Source organism: Mirounga angustirostris, unplaced genomic scaffold (genome assembly GCF_029215605.1).
Source record: "Mirounga angustirostris isolate CCGP_5_RB_7025 unplaced genomic scaffold, mMirAng1.0.hap1 SCAF_4, whole genome shotgun sequence".
In the NCBI taxonomy this organism is placed as follows: domain Eukaryota; kingdom Metazoa; phylum Chordata; class Mammalia; order Carnivora; family Phocidae; genus Mirounga; species Mirounga angustirostris.
Window position 1 is genome coordinate 7,110,884 of NW_026991712.1, and position 20,026 is coordinate 7,130,909.

The 20,026-nt window shown below is 40.3% G+C and overlaps 1 protein-coding gene across 8 annotated transcripts in view; it reads right to left on the minus strand.

Moving 5' to 3' along the window:
- Positions 1-20,026, minus strand: part of KHDRBS3 (KH RNA binding domain containing, signal transduction associated 3) — a 192,569-nt gene that overhangs the window by 131,361 nt on the left and 41,182 nt on the right. The gene's annotated exons all lie outside the window — the stretch shown is intronic.

Genomic DNA, 20,026 nt, shown 5'->3' on the forward strand with positions numbered 1-20,026 from the left:
AGAGGGAGTTAAAAACACAATAAATGTACCACAGGGCAAACTCATTCCCAGCATGATGCTATGCAGAGTGATGAAGACAACAAATGACCAGGGCTCAGGTTCATCCATGGTCTTACCAGTTAGTTCTAAAGGTGAATGTTGGCAAATTTCTCTTCTACTGACCCATTTTCATCTGGTAGTAAAGAAAGTTCAGAAGTATTTTTTGGCATCGGCTGCCAAGAATGGTCAGCTTCTACTGAAATCACCCCAACAAGGGAGGCAGGAAGACGGACCGAGAAGGGGATGAGAGAAAGAGGCTAGGAGTTTTTGCCTCCCCAAACAGACCAGTCCCATGGCTGTTCCAAATGCTTCAGGACTATTCTGGAGAGAGCCCAACACATTTGTTCAATGAAGATCCGGTAAACCCACAGATTGAATGCAGAAAACACTGCATGAGGTTAATTCAAGTTAACAATGATTTAAGTTGGTTACTACTGAAAGGAGAGATGGGAATAACTACTAAAGATTGAAAAAAGGAAAATCTACATTTTAGTTATACCTGCCTGAGGGTTACACCACATCTCTCACTTTTAATTGCAAACATCATTAAGTATACTGCAAAAGACCAGCTATCTTAAACAATTATCAGGCTCCAGAGGTCACCAATTAGAACCCTGCAAGGATTTGAATTAAAAAAGGTTTTATGATTAGGTGAAGTAATGATCCAAGAAAGAGATTAGTTCTGTTCCGACTGTACTCATTATAAAACCCATTTCCTTTGTGTGAAGATTCGGTGTCTTTCTCATTTATCCCGCTGGCATTACCATACTTGGAGATAGAAATATGACTGGACTAATGATATCCTATAACAACCATATAATGCAAGCATTTTGCTCTCTATTACTTTCATATCTAATAAGATTACGAACAAATATTTTCTATTGGTTAGATATACAAAATGCAGACTCTATGGCTATGACGGACTATTCAAAATAAATTCAAAGTAGGATATAATCATGCGATGTCTAGATAGACATTTTTAGGCCAGTTTCATAATCATAATCAGTCCCTATTTATACAGCAAAAAGTCAGAGTAATTGGGGCAAAATGATGCTTAAGATATTAAATCACATTTTTCATAAGCTGATACAGGGTCACTTTTATAAAGAAGAATACAAAAAACTAAATAACACGATCAAGGATTGCAACTAGATCCCAAAGAACACATCTACTCCGATACTATTTAAAAGGTGTATCAACAAAACCATGAGATATACTAGAATAATGAACATGGCTAAAAAAAACAAAAACAAAAAACACAGCTTAATACAAAACATACAAGATGCCGAAAAATACTATATTTCCCTCATAACTCAATGTACTTCTAAGCTACCTGAAAATTGCCAAATAGGCATAAAACACTTTTTAAAAACAAAATACAATAATAGCAGAGACAAAAATTTTGTCACTCAAATTTCATCATCATAGAAGCTAAGACATTGATTAAAAAATCAGTTTGGAAACACTTTAACAGTCCCAGCTTCTGAGGACAGGAACATGCCAACACAGAGACATACAGTTTGCTGGAAATGAGAACAAACTTCCCACGCCAACAGAAGGCTGGGAAGAGTTACCCACATGAAGTCATTCTCCAGCTACATTTTGTCCACGGCTTCTCCTTAGGAGTCGGATGCCGTCTCTTCACAGTGGACATTCCCACTGTGAATTTTCTTAAAGGTGTTTGTCAAGTTGGGTATAGATCTTCACATTCTAAACCAATATGTACATTAAAATCCTCTAGGGATCTTACAAAAAATCAACCGGCTAAGGCCAGTCAATTGCATTCGTTTGTTTTCATTTTGTCTTTCAACCATAAAAAATTTAGTTACGCAATTATGCAGGCCACTGGGTTCCCCTTGTCAAGTCTCCTGACAACTGACTGATTTATTTTAAGGCTGAATATACAGAATACTTGTTACTTTCCAGAACTGCCCCACATGGCCTGTCCGGGCAAAGGAGACAGAATCAAGGATGGATATGGGGCTTACTCCGACTAAATCTAGCAATTACTATCTTAGGTTGATGTCTGCCAGTCTTCTGTTCTCTTGTCTTCAGCACTGGAGTTGGGATAATTTGTTGTTCTGGTCTACAAATGAGTTAACAAACTAAGGTGAGAAGACTAAGGTGAACAGCATGGCCAGGAATCCAGAGAAGTGCTTCCCTAGACCAGTTTCAAGAATTCACCAATTTGTGCGGCAACTGTGGGCCACAGCACATAAACAGATAGACAGTGGACCTGAAGTATCACTAACTCATGGGAGAGGGAGAAGGAATGATTAGGGGGAAAAAAGCCTAAAAAGACTCTGTAAGGCAGGAAATAATGGGGAAAAGCTGAAAAGTGCTGCCTGGGAAAAATAGCCGAAATAACTGAAAACGCTTATCCTAAAGGATAAATGATTCATGAGAAAATAAAACACGCATATAAACATTTCTGTATATCATATAAGAGAAGTTAGATTTGGTCAGTAAGAAGGCCAGTGGTACAGTTAGGACAGAAAGGTAGAAAATCAGAGAGAAGATTCTAATGACAGCATGCTTCCAAGATGGAAAGAGCGATCTTCAGGAGAGTTTAAGTTCACCTACAGAGCCCTGACCGACACAGATGGGTCCCACTTGACAGGAACGTCAGACAGGATTCAATCATCTGATGGCAAGTTGAACTCAGGGAGGTTCTTTTCAACGCTGAGATTTACACATGTCCTTATCATCTGTCTCCCTGACTAGCTCTTACACACACAAAACTGTGTTCTTCATCATCATATCCCCAGCACCTAGTTTTGCACCAAAAATACAACATGCATTCAAAATATATTTATTGAGCGAATGACAGAGAATGATGGTATTCTCCATGGAGAGCACAGTAAGACTTGATGAACTTTTAAGAATCCCCACAGGTTTAATTAACCAAAAAGAAAGGCACCTGTCTATCTCTCACTTCTATAAACAAACCGTCTCTGCCACTTCCTAAGCTGTGGTCTCTCCATCTGTACTCGGAAGTGCTGGAGGAGGAGGAGAGACCGGGGCGGGGCGGGGGGAGGGAGGACTGACCCTCCCCATTTCTCCCCATTTGGCTTCCAGTCGCTGGCAGCATGCCACATGCGGTTTCCAGTTCGAGCAGTGACAGCGATTCCCCGGCCATCGCAGAGCCACACTCACTGTACTTCCTCAGCAAACCAGGACCCTTGGCTCAGAGGCCTGAGTCCTGCCCCCTGAGCTCCCTCTTCAAGCTCTCTGAGTAACCACACTGACTGGGCCTTGGCCCCAGCCCCCATGTAGTGCTTCCTCCAAGTTTCTTCCTTGGTTCCCCATGCCCTAAGGGTCTGACTAGTGTGACTAGTCTGTGTCACTTCTGTGTCCGCACTTGCTTTTCCAGCCACCCAGCACCTATCTAACCAATTCTTCATAGTAAATCCTCTCTATAAAAACACCTGGTGTTGGGGCGCCTGGGTGGCTCAGTCGTTAAGCATCTGCCTTCGGCTCAGGTCATGATCCCAGGGTCCTGGGATCGAGCCCCCGCATTGAGCTCCCTGCTCGGCGGGAGGCCTGCTTCTTTCTCTCCCACTCCCTCTGCTTGTGTTCCCTTTCTCGCTGTGTCTCTGTCAAAAAAATAAATAAAATCTTTAAAAAATAAATAAATAAAATAAAAATAAAAAAATAAAAAAAAAAAAACACCTGGTGTGATTTCTGTTCACCTGATTGATATACACCCCTGACAAGTTCCTGGAAGTACAGTGGAAAGTACCTGCAAATCAGAAGGCTTGGGGTCCTAAGTACTATGTGCCAGGTCTCATGCTGGGCCTTCAGGAGGACCCAACTGAGCACAAACCAGGCAGAAAAGTGGCAGGGAGCCCAGGGCCTGGAGCGGCAGCCTGAGCTTGACCACCAGAGCATCTCTGGCAAGTCCCTTAGCCTCACTGTGCCCTCATTTCTTCACAAATATAAATGGGGAGAAACCCAGGCTTTTGGGACCTGTGCCCGACACCTGGGGTTGGGAGTCACTAATCTAATGGCACTGAGCCTCTTCTCATTTGATTCTTCTAGTTCCATATTGCTTGGAAACTCAATTAAATTGTAGACCGGTGACTTATTAATGGTAATAAGGCCCCTCCTGGGTACACAGCACACTTGTACGGCATCTCTTCTGCTTGCTGAGAGTGCAGTCTTACTTCCTTGGCCTCAATGAGGGCTGAGACAGCGGAGAGCAGAGGCGAGGGAAGCAGGGCTGTGGTGGTGTGCTCCTTCCCCACTCCAGCCCCCGTCTATACCATAATGATCACATCAGAGTTGGGAAAAACGGCATCTCTGTAATGATATTAGCACAGAGGTTCTCTATACAATGGAACCATAATGAATATCCTGCAGGCTGAATTATCTGAGCTAAATTTCTGATTTCCCCTGTGAAATGCACAAAAACAATATAATCTGGGAATATGCAACTGCAGGTGATGTTTACCTTGAGAAGCATACCTATCAGCATTCTAATTTGAGTAACACAGAGTAAATTCCTATGAATATATAACCATTCAACACATTATTCAGAGGGAAAGTGTTTATCATCTTCAAAACATTTGCTATTCCAAGAACTAATTAAGTTTACAAACTGTGTTGTGAATACCAGAAGGCAGTAGATGTACAAATCATATTGTTAATTATGCTCTGACAAAGAAATTGTATCACGGGTATTACATAGAAATGCTACAACCAGCCAAGTCCTTTAAATTCCATGATCTCAAGTTTGCGAACAAATGAAGCCAAAACATGAGCATAAAACGAATGTAAAATTAAGTTGCTTAGAGGAAAATTCAAAAATAGCCCTAACTGAATGCTTAATCGAGTTATTTGTCACCTGTTTTTGCTTATGGCACTCTCAGAACAGCTTATTAACCTACAGCCTCCAGACAAGCACAACTGTCTAGCTTTTTGAGACCTGCAATAAGAGTATAAATTAATGATGATATCGAAAGAAGAGCTTAATTTAGTGAGACCTGAAGTGATAAAAACTAATAGAAACATGGGTTCAAATCACAGACCAGTACTTGCATCCAGTAGGACACTGGAAAAAAAGGAAAAAAAAAAAGCACGTCAGAGGGCTCTCAGTCCCCTTGACTATCAACCAGGGACACGGACACCCACTTCTGCAGCCGGGAGGACTAATCATGTACATCGCGGCCTCGACACTGCGCATAGCAAATTCTAACCTCCCACGTATTCCATATTTCTGCACATTAATGTGAGCAGAGGTCTACACGAAGAGCAGGCTGATGAAACTTCAATGAAAAGTGGAAATATTAATATAATTAGCACTAGAGAAAAAGACTTGCAGAGAGATTCCTGGTTCTCCTGCCGTCAGCAATCTGCGCAGTGGCAGCGGTACCACCTCCGGGAAGGACCGGGCAGGCTCACACCTACAGGGTAGCGTGAGCATGAAGCTAGAGATGCTTAACACTTCTGTCCTGACTCACCCGGGGCAGTGAGTGCCTCACCCTCCCTGCGACTCCATTTCCTTACCTGTAAAACGGGGGTCACCTACTATCTCACTTCGTCAAGGTGGAAATTAAATGAGACCATGCAGAAGACTCCACTCAACAACCTGCAAGAGCTACTCGAGCATCATGCGACCGGCAGCAAGGGCCGAGGCAAGCCCCATCTGGGAAGCTACCTCTAAGCAGCACAAGGAAGCTGCAGACCACAATGCATAAGGGGGAGCCTTTCCATGAGACCTGCCAGGTTAGCCTTCTATTTCCCATTTCCAGCGCGGCCAGCTCTCTAAGCTCAGACCTGAGGAAAAACATGTCTGCTTCCCTCCAAAGAGCAGTGAAGATGGTATGCTGGGCGAAGGAACAGTACCCGAGAACAGTGAAGAGGCGGGGCACAGGTAGAGTATCTACTGAAAACTGGGCCTCTGGGATGATCAAACAAGGAAATAATATCAAATTGGAAAGTGTTCTCTAACAGTATATACAGGTGTATTTCCACACGACAGTTTGTCCACTGCATCATTCCTATCCTAGAAGTATGGTGCACACACACACCACATGTACACAGGGACTCTCTAGAAGGCAATCAAAACCACACAGACCAGCAATGCCCAAGAGAACTTTCTGTGAAGATGGAAATGTGTATCTATGCAGTCCAACACAGTGGTCACAGGCCACATGTGGATACTGAGCACCTGAAACGGGGCTAGTATGACTGAATTTTTCATTTTATTTCATTTTAATTAATTAAAACTTGAATAGCTTCAGGGCACCTGGGTGGCTCAGTCGGTGAAGCATCTGCCTTCGGCTCAGGTCATGATCTCAGGGTCCTGGGATCGAGCCCCGCATCGATCAGCACAGATCCAGAATACAGCTAAAAACTAAGAAGGAAGTGAAAAGGTATCTGATCGGCAGAAAGAGATGTCATGAAGTTCAGTGACAATTTACTGAGCCCTTACAACATGCTACCAATGCTCCCCAGAAAACACCTGGATGGGACGGACAAGTCCACATGGACTCTGGGGTCAGGCAGCCCTGGACTCAATAAATGGTGGTTATGTTACTGAATCGTGTCATGATGTTGACTCCTCAAGAAGTACATACATGTGGATACTCACAACACAACGTATACATTTTAATCACTTTAAGAAAAGTACAGATGAAATATTACAAAATTTAAAGGAGGCAGTAAACATTTCTAGGCCCAAGATCAAGAGGAACTTGACCATAAGCAGTATGTTAGCAGAGCCTAAACGAGCAGGCCTGGATATGTGCAGGGGCGTCCTATGCATGGGGAACAGCATGATCAGAGCTTTGTAGATGGATCTATGGTAACGTCTGCAAAGACTACAAAGTAACAGAGTGGCAGAAGCATAAGGTACAAAGGGGGGGTTGTCTGGTGACAGGGCTGAAGAGGCAGGCAGGCAGACCGCAGGCAAGTCAGGAAGGGCTCGCAATGAATGCTGTGCTAAATAGCAGCTCCTTCAGGACGGCTGGGAAGCCTGGGGCACTTACATTGGAAGGAGAGAAACTGCATCCCACAGCAGTGCCCAACGGCTATTCTGTTCTAACTGATGATTCCATGTCCATGGCTATTTGTGTTAAGGTTAAACTACTTTAATAAACAAGCTACAAAAAGGCTGTACAGGATTGAAAAGATATGATAAAGAAAAGGTGGGTTTTGAGACCTCTATAGGCCTCTCTATGGTAGCTACCCACATCAGAAGAGGGAAGCAAATTAAAAACTTCAACAATTCATGCAAAAAGTACAAGATGTGCTGGTATAAACTTTCATGAAAAAACTCACATATTATATGTTAAACCCAGGGCCAGGGGCTGAAGACTGCAGAAAGTGGAATCCCCAAAGAGCAGCACCCCAAAATGTCTTCTTGTGACAACAAAGTCATCTTATTCTGAGACTAAAATGCGAAAGGGGCGCCTGGGTGGCTCAGATCGTTAAGCGTCTGCCTTCGGCTCAGGTCATGATCCCAGGGTCCTGGGATCGAGTCCCGCATCAGGCTCTCTGCTCCTTGGGAGCCTGCTTCTCCCTCTGCCTCTCTCTCTCTCTGTCTCTCATGAATAAATAAATAAAATCTTTAAAAATAAATAAATAAATAAATAAAAAATAAAATAAAATGTGAAAGAAAATTCTGTTATAAAGCACCTATGAAAGAAGAAACAACCAAAGAAATCCCTGCATTACCACTTTTCTACAAGACAGGATGAAAAAGACTGACAAGCTACATGTTGGGGCATCTGGTAAACAGATATAAATCTTACTGAAGGATGGGTAGAAATGTAGGATTTCAAATTTCTTTTCCTCTAATCTACTTGTAGCTTAAATCTCTTGAATTCATTCCTACCCCCCACCCCGAAATGCATTTAGATCTCTTAAACATTCTCTGATACCGTTTCAGTTTCTTGCTCAACAGCTACATGTGATTCTTCTCAAAATGACCTTTACAACTCATAGAAATAATATGTTAACAGGGGATATTTTTGCCTGAAACAAGAATCACGTCATGACTGATATTTTATGTGGACTTTTTTTTTTTTTTAAGGATTTTATTTATTTATTTGACAGAGAGAGACACAGCGACAGAGGGAACACAAGCAGGGGGAGTGGGAGAGGGAGAAGCAGGCTCCCCGCAGAGCAGGGAGCCCGATGCAGGGGCTCGATCCCAGGACCCTGAGACCATGAAGGCAGACGCTTAACGACTGAGCCACCCAGGCGCCCCTTATGTGGACTTTTAAAAGTCTTAATGCCAGGACATCACACCTTTATGTATGTTCATGAGTCACCAATCAGATATATTCAAAAAAATCAGATATATTCTAAATTCTAAGAAAGAAAATATTACAAAATAAAGGGAACAGGGCTCCAAAAATCAGCCAATGCTGTTTATGTCTATTTTATAAATTGTTCGTTCAGCCATGCACTATATTGCATATGATAATAAGCAGAAAAAGAGATGGAGGTCAGCGTTTATTGAGAGGCTCCTGAATACCAGACAAGTATATTTTAGACACTTTTAAATATGTCCTAATTAATCTTTGAGGGAGGTAACAAACACAGGAGGGTCTTTTCTTGCCTCTCAAGGCAATAAATGGAAGTAATAGGCAGTATATCCATAAGTGATTTAAAGGTCCATGTTTTTGAATATAGCAATAGCATTACATTCTTCAATGAGAATATTTAATTCAAGTTCAATATACTTAATATAAACCTCCACCAATTCCTGGTCAATCAGTTTACTCATCTTCCCAAAGCACTCATGCATTGCTACTTTGCAGCATTTACCACAACTGTTTAGCTCTGTCTTAATCATGGCTAATTTCCACCACTCAGGACAGTGCTGTGGATGTATCAAGTACTGGATGAATAAATGAATGCATTTGTCTTCAACAATCATGAGATATGAATTCCCTGCTGATTTTTACCATGAAGTAGTTAAGTGACCTTTAGCAAACTACAAGTGTTCCGAGTTTTATTTTCCATTTCTTCCAGGAAATATTTTCTGAGCTCTCTCCCTCTGCCCACCCCAATGCAGCCAGCCGCTACCTCTAACTGGGACCAACAGCCCCTGAGACAAGGGGCATGTGATATCTGCTTCCTTTCCAGGCAATCCCTCCTCTGAGGGACCCTTGTTCCTGTCCATTTCAAAACCGACTCCTATCATCCTCCACTGGCCCTATGAGCTCTGATGTTCAAGTTCTGTTTGGTCTCCTCCACATAGAACAGCCTCCAATAATATCACCTCCTTTCATCTAATCACTTTATTAAAAAAAAAAAAAAATTGAAACCAAACTTCTACAGGATCCTGGCGATAATATCAGACCTCACAATGAACTGCATTTCTCTCGCTGACCACTGCACTACTTTTGTCTCTTCTTGAAATCCTTTTGTTCGTGTTTTTAGGGCTAAGTCTGACCAACCTTAGCAGTTGCAGTGATTTTCTGAGATCAATGATAAACTATCTTCAATTAAGAGATGCAGTATCATTAAATATGACAACATGATTTTCTGTGGAAAAATTTTGAAGGTAACTGTAGCCAATATATAACAGTTTAACTCCATCTTGGAACTAACAAAAGTAAACTTTACTGTAAATGTAACAAATATTTTCTATTTCATTTTAACTTTGTGGAAGTGTAAGTGGGGTAAGAGCTCTAGCAAGGAAGGAGGCCGGATAAAAGGAAACTGCTTAAAAATTTTTTTTATTGCCACCTAATACAAAAAGTGTCTTTGATCAAATAAAAATCTAAGTAAATTTCCTCCTCCAGGGAAAGATAAAAACTCAGGAAGCAAAAGTAAGATAAATGAGCTTAAGACACTCTGATGTGTTTCTAGAGTAAAAATGAATCGTTTTTAAAAGTGCAATCAAAATAAAAACTAAGATGTGTAGATACTGTGCCTTAACAAAAACATGACCTGCTGGCTATATTCTGCATCTAGGATTTTATATCTTCAAAAAGAGGAGATTATAATGAAAGACAAAGTTACAGATAAGAGTTGCAATTTCCATTTTCTGTAACGGGACACACACACACATAGCTGAGTGCACTAGGAGTTTTATTTTTTTATTTTTTATTTTTTTTTAAAGATTTTATTTATTTATTCATGAGAGACAGAAAGAGAGAGAGGCAGAGGCAGAGGGAGAAGCAGGCTCCCGCAGAGCAGGGAGCCCGATGCAGGACTCTATCCCAGGACCCTGGGATCATGACCTGAGCCGAAGGCAGACGCTTAACCGACTGAGCCACCCAGGCGCCCCGCATTAGGAGTTTTAAAGGCATCAAGGTACATTTGCGGGAAGACAGGAGTTAAAAATAGGTGGAAGTGGACTTAAATGACATCTCCGACACCTTGAAGCTGTGTGACTTTAGTCAAACTGCTTAATCTTTGATACTCTCTTTCTTTATTGGCCAAATGTAGACACTAATACCCACTATGCAGGATGCCATAAGCAACTAAAACAGAAGACAAATACAAATAATGCCTGACAGGCAGTCGATACTTTTATTACCTATTAATATTGTTATCTTTATGTACTTTTAAGTGACCCTCCCCCAGGCCACACACACGCACACACTCACACACACACTGAAAATACCTACTTTTCCCAACTGAAATCTGCAACACTCTTTGCTTTCCTGCACATCATTTACCTAGAACGGGCACCAAAACTGACCTGTGGCTGTAGTAGGGTAAGAGAAATATGAACAGCAAGTCAATTCTAAGAGTAAGCGCAATGAACAGAGCCAGTCTGACCTAGATCTAACCCGCATTTACAGTCATGAGGATTCTTTCAAAGGACAATACCCAATGCCCAGTACTGAACAGGACAGAGGGAGACAGGTAGGTAAGAGTGCGCCAAAGTGGCCACCACAGAAACCAGCGCACCCTCCCTCCTCACTCCAGACCAGACTGTGAGCCTGGGCTGGGGGATGGGAGGCGATGGGGGGGGGGGGAATGCCTTAATACCTTTCATTCTTCTGTAGCCTTTCTATTTCAGAGTAAATGCTCAATATGTTTCAGATAACTAAATGAATCAGTGGTTAACATATGTGTGCTGAGTTACTCAAAAAGAACAAGAAAACCAATTTTCACTCATCGGTTCAAAATCATTTCATTCATCTATTTACTGGATGCCTTTCACATGCCAGGGGTCACACTGGCTGCAAAGCTCTTTCAGAAACAAGACAGACAGAGTTCCAGTGATCAAAAAACTTAAAGAGCGAGGAAGGCAGACATTAGGGAGATAATTATAGCAAAAGGTGCTGGGTGTCCTGACAGGTGAGTGAACAGGCTAAGAAAGACATTAGCAAAGAGCTCAATCCAGTCTACCTCAGGGTCAAAGAAGGCACATGGAGGCTAAGACTTGTTGAAAGATTTTCAACACAAGAATTATGTGCTCTGCTCTGACTGTTACAAGATCAATGTGGCTCTCACCTGCCAGGTGAGGAAAAAGCCAGCAAGGCAGGTGATCCGCTTAGGACACTGCTGCAGAGACATTTCTTAATTATGACCAAAAGCACTAGTACTCATCAACCCCAAAATCCCCAAAGAAAGTGCATTTTATGTACTATGGCTTCAATCCCACCAAGCAATGCAATATGGATGACTATAACCAGTTTTTTTTCATCTTTGGGTTTGTGAACATCTTGAAGCCCATTCATTCTGTTCAGAGACAGCCATGCAATATCCTTAAATGAACACAGGAGCATAAGAATTGGACCACAAACCTCAGGGCAGCATAAAGAAAAGGGTGTTCTGTGCCATGGCGATTTAGTGCCATAGGACAGGGCTGCTTCCTGTTTTACCATCACATACAAATTATCTGATAGTGACCCAATTAGTCATAGAATAATCATATATTTTTGAGAAGTTAGATGGAAGAGTACCCAAAAAATGGCTAATTTCTAGCCTTATGACATCAGATAAGTTACTTACCCACTTGGTTACATGTTCCTTGCTTGTAAAAGTAAGGAAAATACTACTTACTTTTCATGGGTTACTGAAAAACATAAGTTTAGTACATAAAGAAAACCTACTCACCACAGTACTTTTTAATAAATGCTGTTTTTAGATACATTTACATTAAAGCATATTGACAATTTCTTCACTTGTACAGATGTGGCCTGATGCCCTTACAAATCACCCACCTTCCACTCCCAGTCCCAGCCTAAGAAAGGAGCTTTCAGGTCCGCTGTCTGTATTAGGAACAGACTACAACAGATGCCGATGTTAAAGGTAATAAGGTTGAATTCATGCAGAAAGGAAAAGTTTACAAACTCCGAAAGCCTTCAAAACAGCCATTCAAATGAAGCATAAAGAAGAAAGAGAGGCACACAGAGCAGGCTGCTCTGGTCCTGAGAGCACACCTTCTTCTCAGAAATACCCTTATAAACCTACCGTTCGGACACACGGAGCATTTCCGGCACCCACTGGTGAGCGTGGTGGGTCTCCTGCGGCCCCGAAACAGGAGCCTGGGAGTGAAGGGGGGATAACCGTGCCGCTGTGCCCCTAAGACCAGCAGGAAACCGTGCTTGTACTCCTCACACGTCAAGTCCACAGAAGGTGGCAATTTCTGTGCTAGTCCCCCACAGAGACAGGAGAGTCTAAGTTCCCCTTACATCTGGGCTCCCTTAACCAAACAAAAAGCAGCAGCAGAGGTGGCACGCTGGGACTTCCAGGGCGAGGTCTTAAGAGGCATTTCAGGTGGTGCCTGAGCCTCTGGAAATACGCACTCTTGGTACACTCCCCCTGGGAACCCTGCTCCCTGGGCGCTAAGGATCTGGGCCACGAGGGGGTGATGGGCAGGTGGGGGTGGTCACCCACCCACCACGGCCACGCTCCCAGACACCCAGAGCCAGCAGCACCTCCTGGTGCTGGAGGGAGCAGCCTAGACGCTGGCCCCGTCAGGCCTTCAGATGCTGCAAGCAGGGCCACAGTCTCACTGCCACCTCCGGGGAGCTCCCAAGTGAGAGCCACTCAGCTGAATCCACAGAACTGTGCACTCACACCACACTGTCTTGCCCCAGTTTAAGTCTGGGTGGTTTATTACACAGCAATAAACAGCATGAATATACCGGGTCATGCGGATTTCAAGTTAAGGATTATTACACCAAGGCAGCCACTTGCCTAAGTATTAACCTAGCCTCCCCCATGTTCAATTTGGCAGATTAAAAACAAAACAAAACAAACAAACAAAAAACCCTAGTACTTGTTGGAAAACAAAACAACAACTGCTTCTGGAGAGTTTTCTTCAATTCACTGATCTATCTCCTGGATAAGCTTTCTCTCTGTTTGCATGACCTTCCTGCCCCCTGCAGTTTTCCTCCCATTTCAGCATCAGTCTACTCATGGTCTACCCTGAGTTCCCTGGAAAGGAACACTTTCTCTGTAGCTCATGTTTACATTTCAAAAGGAATATTTACTCGCTTAAACTATGCTTTGTAAAATATTTAAAATACCACACATCTATGCTTAAAATGCAATGTCTATATAGTTCAGTGATTCAATTCTGAAGTTCTCTAATCATGTCCCTGAGGCAAAAACAGGCTGTTCACACACGGCTCTTGTCCCAACACTCACTCATCTGGTTATGCATTTATTCTTCCTGCCCACGTGCCACGGATTGTGCCTCCACCAGGGAAACCCCACTGAAGAACCAGCCTCCGACCTGAAGGCACTCAGCCTTGGTTAGAACAAACAGTCAAAAAGACAAAATCAGGATACAACCCAATAAAGGAATATGAAACCACAATGGACCCACAAACACTAGGGTGGTGTAACTGCATGCAGTAAGGAGGCACGATCACCTTTCTGACTGATGCAGCGCACTGATCCCAACTAAACTCATGCTGTACTTCTTCTAGTTGTAATTCAGCCATTTCCTGGGGTCCTGAAGGAATTCACTGCTTACACTTCAAAGCCTAGCAGGCTGAGGTACACCTTCCACCCAGGATGTAGACAGCAGGATAACATGGCTTGCTACTTAACACCAACAGAAGTTGGAAGATATACAAAATAATTTTTGAGCCAGTTAGAAAGCTGATATGAAATTAGGTGAACTGAATCCTAAAGGGTGGCAAGCTCCTCCAAGGAGAGATGGGACCCAAGAAATGATTTACCCTTGGCAAAGCACGAAAGTGGCAGCCATAAATAAAAGTATGAAGAAAACACCCGGAATTTTAACAAATTCTTAGAGGCCAACTGTGAGCCAGTATGATAGTTTAAAATGCCTGGGAAAATACACGCACTCACCAACTATTCCCACAGGCCTCTACCAGGTGCTCAAGACCAGAGCAGAGCAGGAGACTTCAAGGACAGTTTCTGGATGGGACAAGCAGTGACGAGATGCCACTGGGAGGCAGACAAAACAAAAAGCCCTTCTGCATCCCAGATCCTTCTCTCACAAAGAGCAAAGGGATCTGCCACTGAGGCAGGGTACATAACCCTCACAATGCCTTCTTCCACCTGCAGTCAAAGGGTTAAGAAGCAAAGTCATAGCTCACTGAAGAGGGTAGGGGGTGAGCAGAACCCACTGGGGAAGATTTTAAAAATCTGTTTAAAAACAAACAAAACAAAGCAAGTGAACAAACAAAAATCGGCCCCAACACATGTACTATATCGACAGCAGGCAAAAATGCATCTGCTACCAGAGGAAGGGCAGGAAACCAGACTGCTCAGGATCCTTCACTGAAACAAGGCTATTAATGCTTAGATTTGAAAGAAGAAAGTTTCAATTTAATGATGTAAGCTTCCACTTGAAGAAACCAGAAAATGAAGAGCAAACTAAGCCTAAGCAAGCAAAGAAAGGAAATAATAAAGAGCAGATATCAATGAAATTACAAAACTAAATCAATGAAACCAAAAGCTAATTACTTAAAAAGCTCAATAGTGATAGAATAAATCATCATTTATTTATCACAATAAAAATAATAAGCAGCCAGACTGATCAAGAAAAAAAAAATGATGACATAATTACCAATATCAGGAATAAGAGTGACATCACCAGAAATGTTACATTCAATGAAAGGATAAGAAAATATTATCAACAGTTTTGCATCAACACATTTGATAAGTTCAGTGAAATGGACAATTTCCTTAAGACACAAACTACCAAAGACCACTCAAGAAGAAAAAGATAACATGAATAAGCCTCTATCTATTAAAGAAACTGAATTAATCATTTAAAAACTTCTCTCAGAGAAAACCCTAGGCCCAAATAGTTTCACTGGTAAATTCTACTAAACACATAAGGCAAAAATAATACCAACGGTACACAAACTCTTCCAAAATAGAGAGGAAGAGTGAACACTTCCAAACTCATTTCATTAGGTTAATACAAAAATCAGACAAAGATTTTAGAAGAAAACTACATATCAATATCCCTCATGAACAAGAATGAAAAAGTCCTTAACAGAATATTAACAGATTGAATTTAGCAGTATCTAAATAGAAGAATACATGATCACCAAGAGTAGATCATCCCGAGAAGATAAAGGCTTAACAATGGAAAATAATTCAATGTTTTTCATTATATCAACAAACTGAAAAAAGAAATTATATTCTATTATTATTATTATATTCTATGTGAATAGATTTAGAAGAAGTATTTTTTTTTAATTTATTTTTTTACCCAGCATGGAGCCCAACCTGGGGCTTGAACTCACGAACCTGAGACTAAGACCCAAGCTGAGATCAACAGTTGGAAACTAACCAAAGGAGCCACCCAGGTGCCCCTAGAAAAAGTATTTTAAAATAGTAAACCTCCATTATTAGAAAAATTCTCTGTAAAATAGGAATAAAAGAAAACTTCCTCAATCTGATAAATAGCATCTATTAAATACTTACAGATAACATCACAATGATGGTGCAAGACTAATTCCCCCTCAAGATCAGGAACAAGGAAAGAATGTCCTCTTTCATCACATCTGTTCACTGATTTGGGGTGGTGGGACAAGAGGGGGAGGGGACCCTAGCCAGTGCAATAAGACAAGAAAAAGAATAAAAATAATTCAGACTGGAAAGGGAAAAGTAAAACTGCCTTTATTCACAGACAAAATGATCTAGAAAATCCCAAGGATTCTACAACAAAGCCACTAGAAGTACTAAGTGAGTTTACCTACAATGCTGGATATAGGGCACTATGTTACAATCAACTATAATTCTAGGTACAAGTGTGCGTACACACACACACACACACACACAACTTAAAAAACATTTCAATAGCACCAAAAATATGAAATAGGGATTTTTAACAAAACATATGTAAGACTCATATATTAAAAGCTACAAAATGTTGTTAGTAGAAATTTTAAAAGTTCCAAATAAATGAAGATATATATCACATCCATGGGTCAGAAGACTCACATTGTTAGGATGCCAATTCTCCCAAATTTGATTTATTAATTTAATACAATTCCCTATCAAAAGCCCAGGAATTTTTCTATAGAATTGGTAAGCTAACTTAAAAATGTATTTATGCACGATTTTTGACAAAGATTCAAAGGTAATTCAGTAGAGAAAGACAGTCATTTCAACAAATTGTGCTAGAACAATTAGATATACATAAGCAAACCAATTAACCTCAAGCTTGCTGTATACAAAAAATAACTTGTAATAGAACACAAACCTATATATTCCATTTCTGCTTCCCATTTCCTTTGATACATCTTAACTCTTCATACACAGAGCTTTCTCTAAGTGGATTAGTTCAATAGATATACAAGTACTTTTAATTACTGTCAAAGTAAATGAAAAATGCCATTTTTTTTTTAATTTAACATATACAAAGTTCAGCTGAAAAGAAGTATAATATAGGGCAAAGTATTGCAACTCACAGATCTTATGCTAATAATCCTGTATATTTGTTCAGCAGAACCCACTACTTAAAAGGGATGAAGAAAATGAACTGGAATTCATGCATTCAGTTAGCTAAGCTTTTTTACAGAATAAAACAAAAGAATTTGTTTTATTTGTTTTTTAAGCTTATTTGTTCAGCAGAACCCACTACTCTCTGTATCCACTATGTCATATTAATGCATCATAGCATCCCTGGTTTTCAACAAATGGTTATCAGCATTCCATTTGGTACTTCCAGTCTTGAGATTTATCAGGTTACCAATCTATATGTTTGTCAAATAATCACAGAAGGGCGATTGTGGGTAGGGAAAATATACAGTAGATATCAAAACCTATCCTTATAAAATTAGTGTGACTTTTCCTGTTACCAAAATATTCTTAAATGTACAAAAGAGTTACCAAAATATTCTTAAATGTACAAAAGAGTTAATTATAAAATAGCCTACTTTATTGCATTATGACAGTAGTTCATACAGAGTAAGCAATTACTAAGTAGACAACCAGAACAACATCTAGCAATGTGTGAGTAGCTATTGGCCACGGAATTTAATTTATTCAGGGAACAAGACTTTCTAGAGTCCCTGCAAATGTACTAAGCATTATCCTAGATGCAGAACATGGTCTCACAAATCCAAGCGTTTCCCATCTTTTCGATCGTAGGAAGACCCCTTTAGGCTTAGACTCATAGAAATATTTAAGAACCTCAGAGAGCTTTTAATTTGCATGTCATAATCTATTAATATTTACCATATTCTAAATTAAAACTGAGAAACTTAAAAACATTTATTAATTTAAAAATAACAAAAATAAATGATTACATTTTAAAATAAAAGCATATTTTCATGGAAATAACTGCAGTTTCCAGAAAAAGAAGAAAAAGAAGAAAAAGAAAAAAATCAAGAAGAACGGCACTATTTCAATTCTGCACACTTCTTTAATGACTGTCTTAAAAAAAAGACAGCTGAATTCTCTTATCTCTTCCGTGTTTCAACTACTGCAAAAATGTTGTTATGAGAGCATAAGAAAAAAAAATCCACACAGGCATGCATCTGTAAAAAGGAGGTGTCTTTCCAGACAACTGTGGATATTCTTTGTACACCACAACTCAATAAGCACTAATTTCTTAAAGGTGAGTTGCAATAAGAAACTGTATCAGTGAACTTTTCATACTCTGTTAAACTATAACCTATTTGGTCTATCTTGTACTAGAATGAATCTATACTCATGTGTAACTTTGTAACATCACATGATCATTTAAAAAATACTGTCTTTTTATGTAGATCTTCCAAATGCAAAAAAAAATTTACAATATAAAAAAGCACATTTGACTGGGTATTTACCCCAAAGATACAAAAGTAGGGATCCGAAAGGGTACATGCACCCCGATGTTTATAGCAGCAATGTCCACAATAGCCAAACTGTGGAAAGAGCCAAGATGTCCATCGACAGATGAATGGATAAAGAAGATGTGATATATATATACAATGGAATATTATGCAGCCATCAAAAGGAATGAGATCTTGACATTTGCAACGACGTGGATGGAACTGGAGGGTATTATGTTGAGCGAAATAAGTCAAACAGAGAAAGACATGTATCCTATGATCTCACTGATATGAGGAATTCTTAATCGCAGGAAACAAACTGAGGGTTGCTGGAGTGGGGGGTGGGGTGGGAGAGATGGTGTGGCTAGGTGATAGACACTGGGGAGGGTATGTGCTCTGGTAAGCGCTGTGAATTGTGCAAGACTGTTGAATCTCAGATCTCTACCTCTGAAACAAATAATGCAATATATGTTAAGGAAAAAATAAAAGAAGAAGATAGCAGGAGGGGAAGAATGAAGCGGGGGAAATCAGAGGGGTAGACGAACCATGAGAGACGATGGACTCTGAGAAACAAACTGAGGGTTCTAGAGGGGAGGGGTGTGGGAGGATGGGTTAGCCTGGTGGTGGGTATTGAGGAGGGCACGTTCTGCATGGAGCACTGGGTGTTATGCACAAACAATGAATCATGGAACACTACATCTAAAACTAATGATGTAATGTAGGGGATTAACATAAGAATAAAAAAATAAAAATAAAAAAGCACATTTGTTTATATCGTTACTCTCCTCAGAATCTATTATTAGGAAGCAGTTAAGCATGTACTTAGAATTTCCAAAAATCTAATTTTCATTTGAAAGCTCAAATTTTATCATTGACAATAAAAACTATGAGCTACTTAGGCTCATTTTTGAGAAAAAGTCTGTAAAATACTCAAATCTGAATAATCCTTACTTATCTGTCAATGTCAATCTTTCTTTTGAGTAAAAATGGATTTTTATGGAAAAAAAGTGGCTAGTTCAGCTAACAACTCAAACAACCACACAAATGTTTTTTCCTTGAGACAACTATTTACTACTAGGGTATCCATGAGAAGTACTGTACACAGGTTTCCCTTTTTGTCACAAGGAATATTAAAAAGAAATGTATCCAAAGGGGGACACTCAATAGCATTAACAATTCCTACTGCTCCAACAAGAACATTCTTAAGTGAAACTGGTTTGTTTTTGTTTGTTTTGTTTTGTTTTTCCCTGCAGCACCTGGTATTGGTAAAGAATAAAATTACCATCAAGTACAGTTTGGTGCCACTGTCTTGATATTTGTGCTGAGGGGCCAGGAATTTTCTCTGCATTACTTTTGCATTACCAGTAAAAATGTTTACACAATAAAAAAGCCAGAAACATCACCTTCTTGGAAAAAATTGTTTTGACCTCACAGACCCCCTTCAGGGATTCATGGACCACACTTTTGAGAACTACTGCATTAATCTATTGATGAAACTAAGTCAACTCTCCCATGGGTCTTCAACCAATAGGATAACTGACTCTTATCTTTTGGGGCTCTCTGGTTCTTAGCTTTATAACCATACCAATTTTCTTACATCGTAAGTTAAAAATGAAACATACATACACATACACAATGTGTCCCTTTACCCAGACTAAATATTTACCTGCATGAAAATAAAGCTTAGCTAACTGAATGCATGAATTCCAGTTCATTGTCTTCATCTTGCTTTTTTTTTTTTTTTTCTTGGAAAGGGAAACATTCTCCTTTTTTCTAAAACCCAAAGAATTCTCTCTAGGTAAGTAACAGTGGTT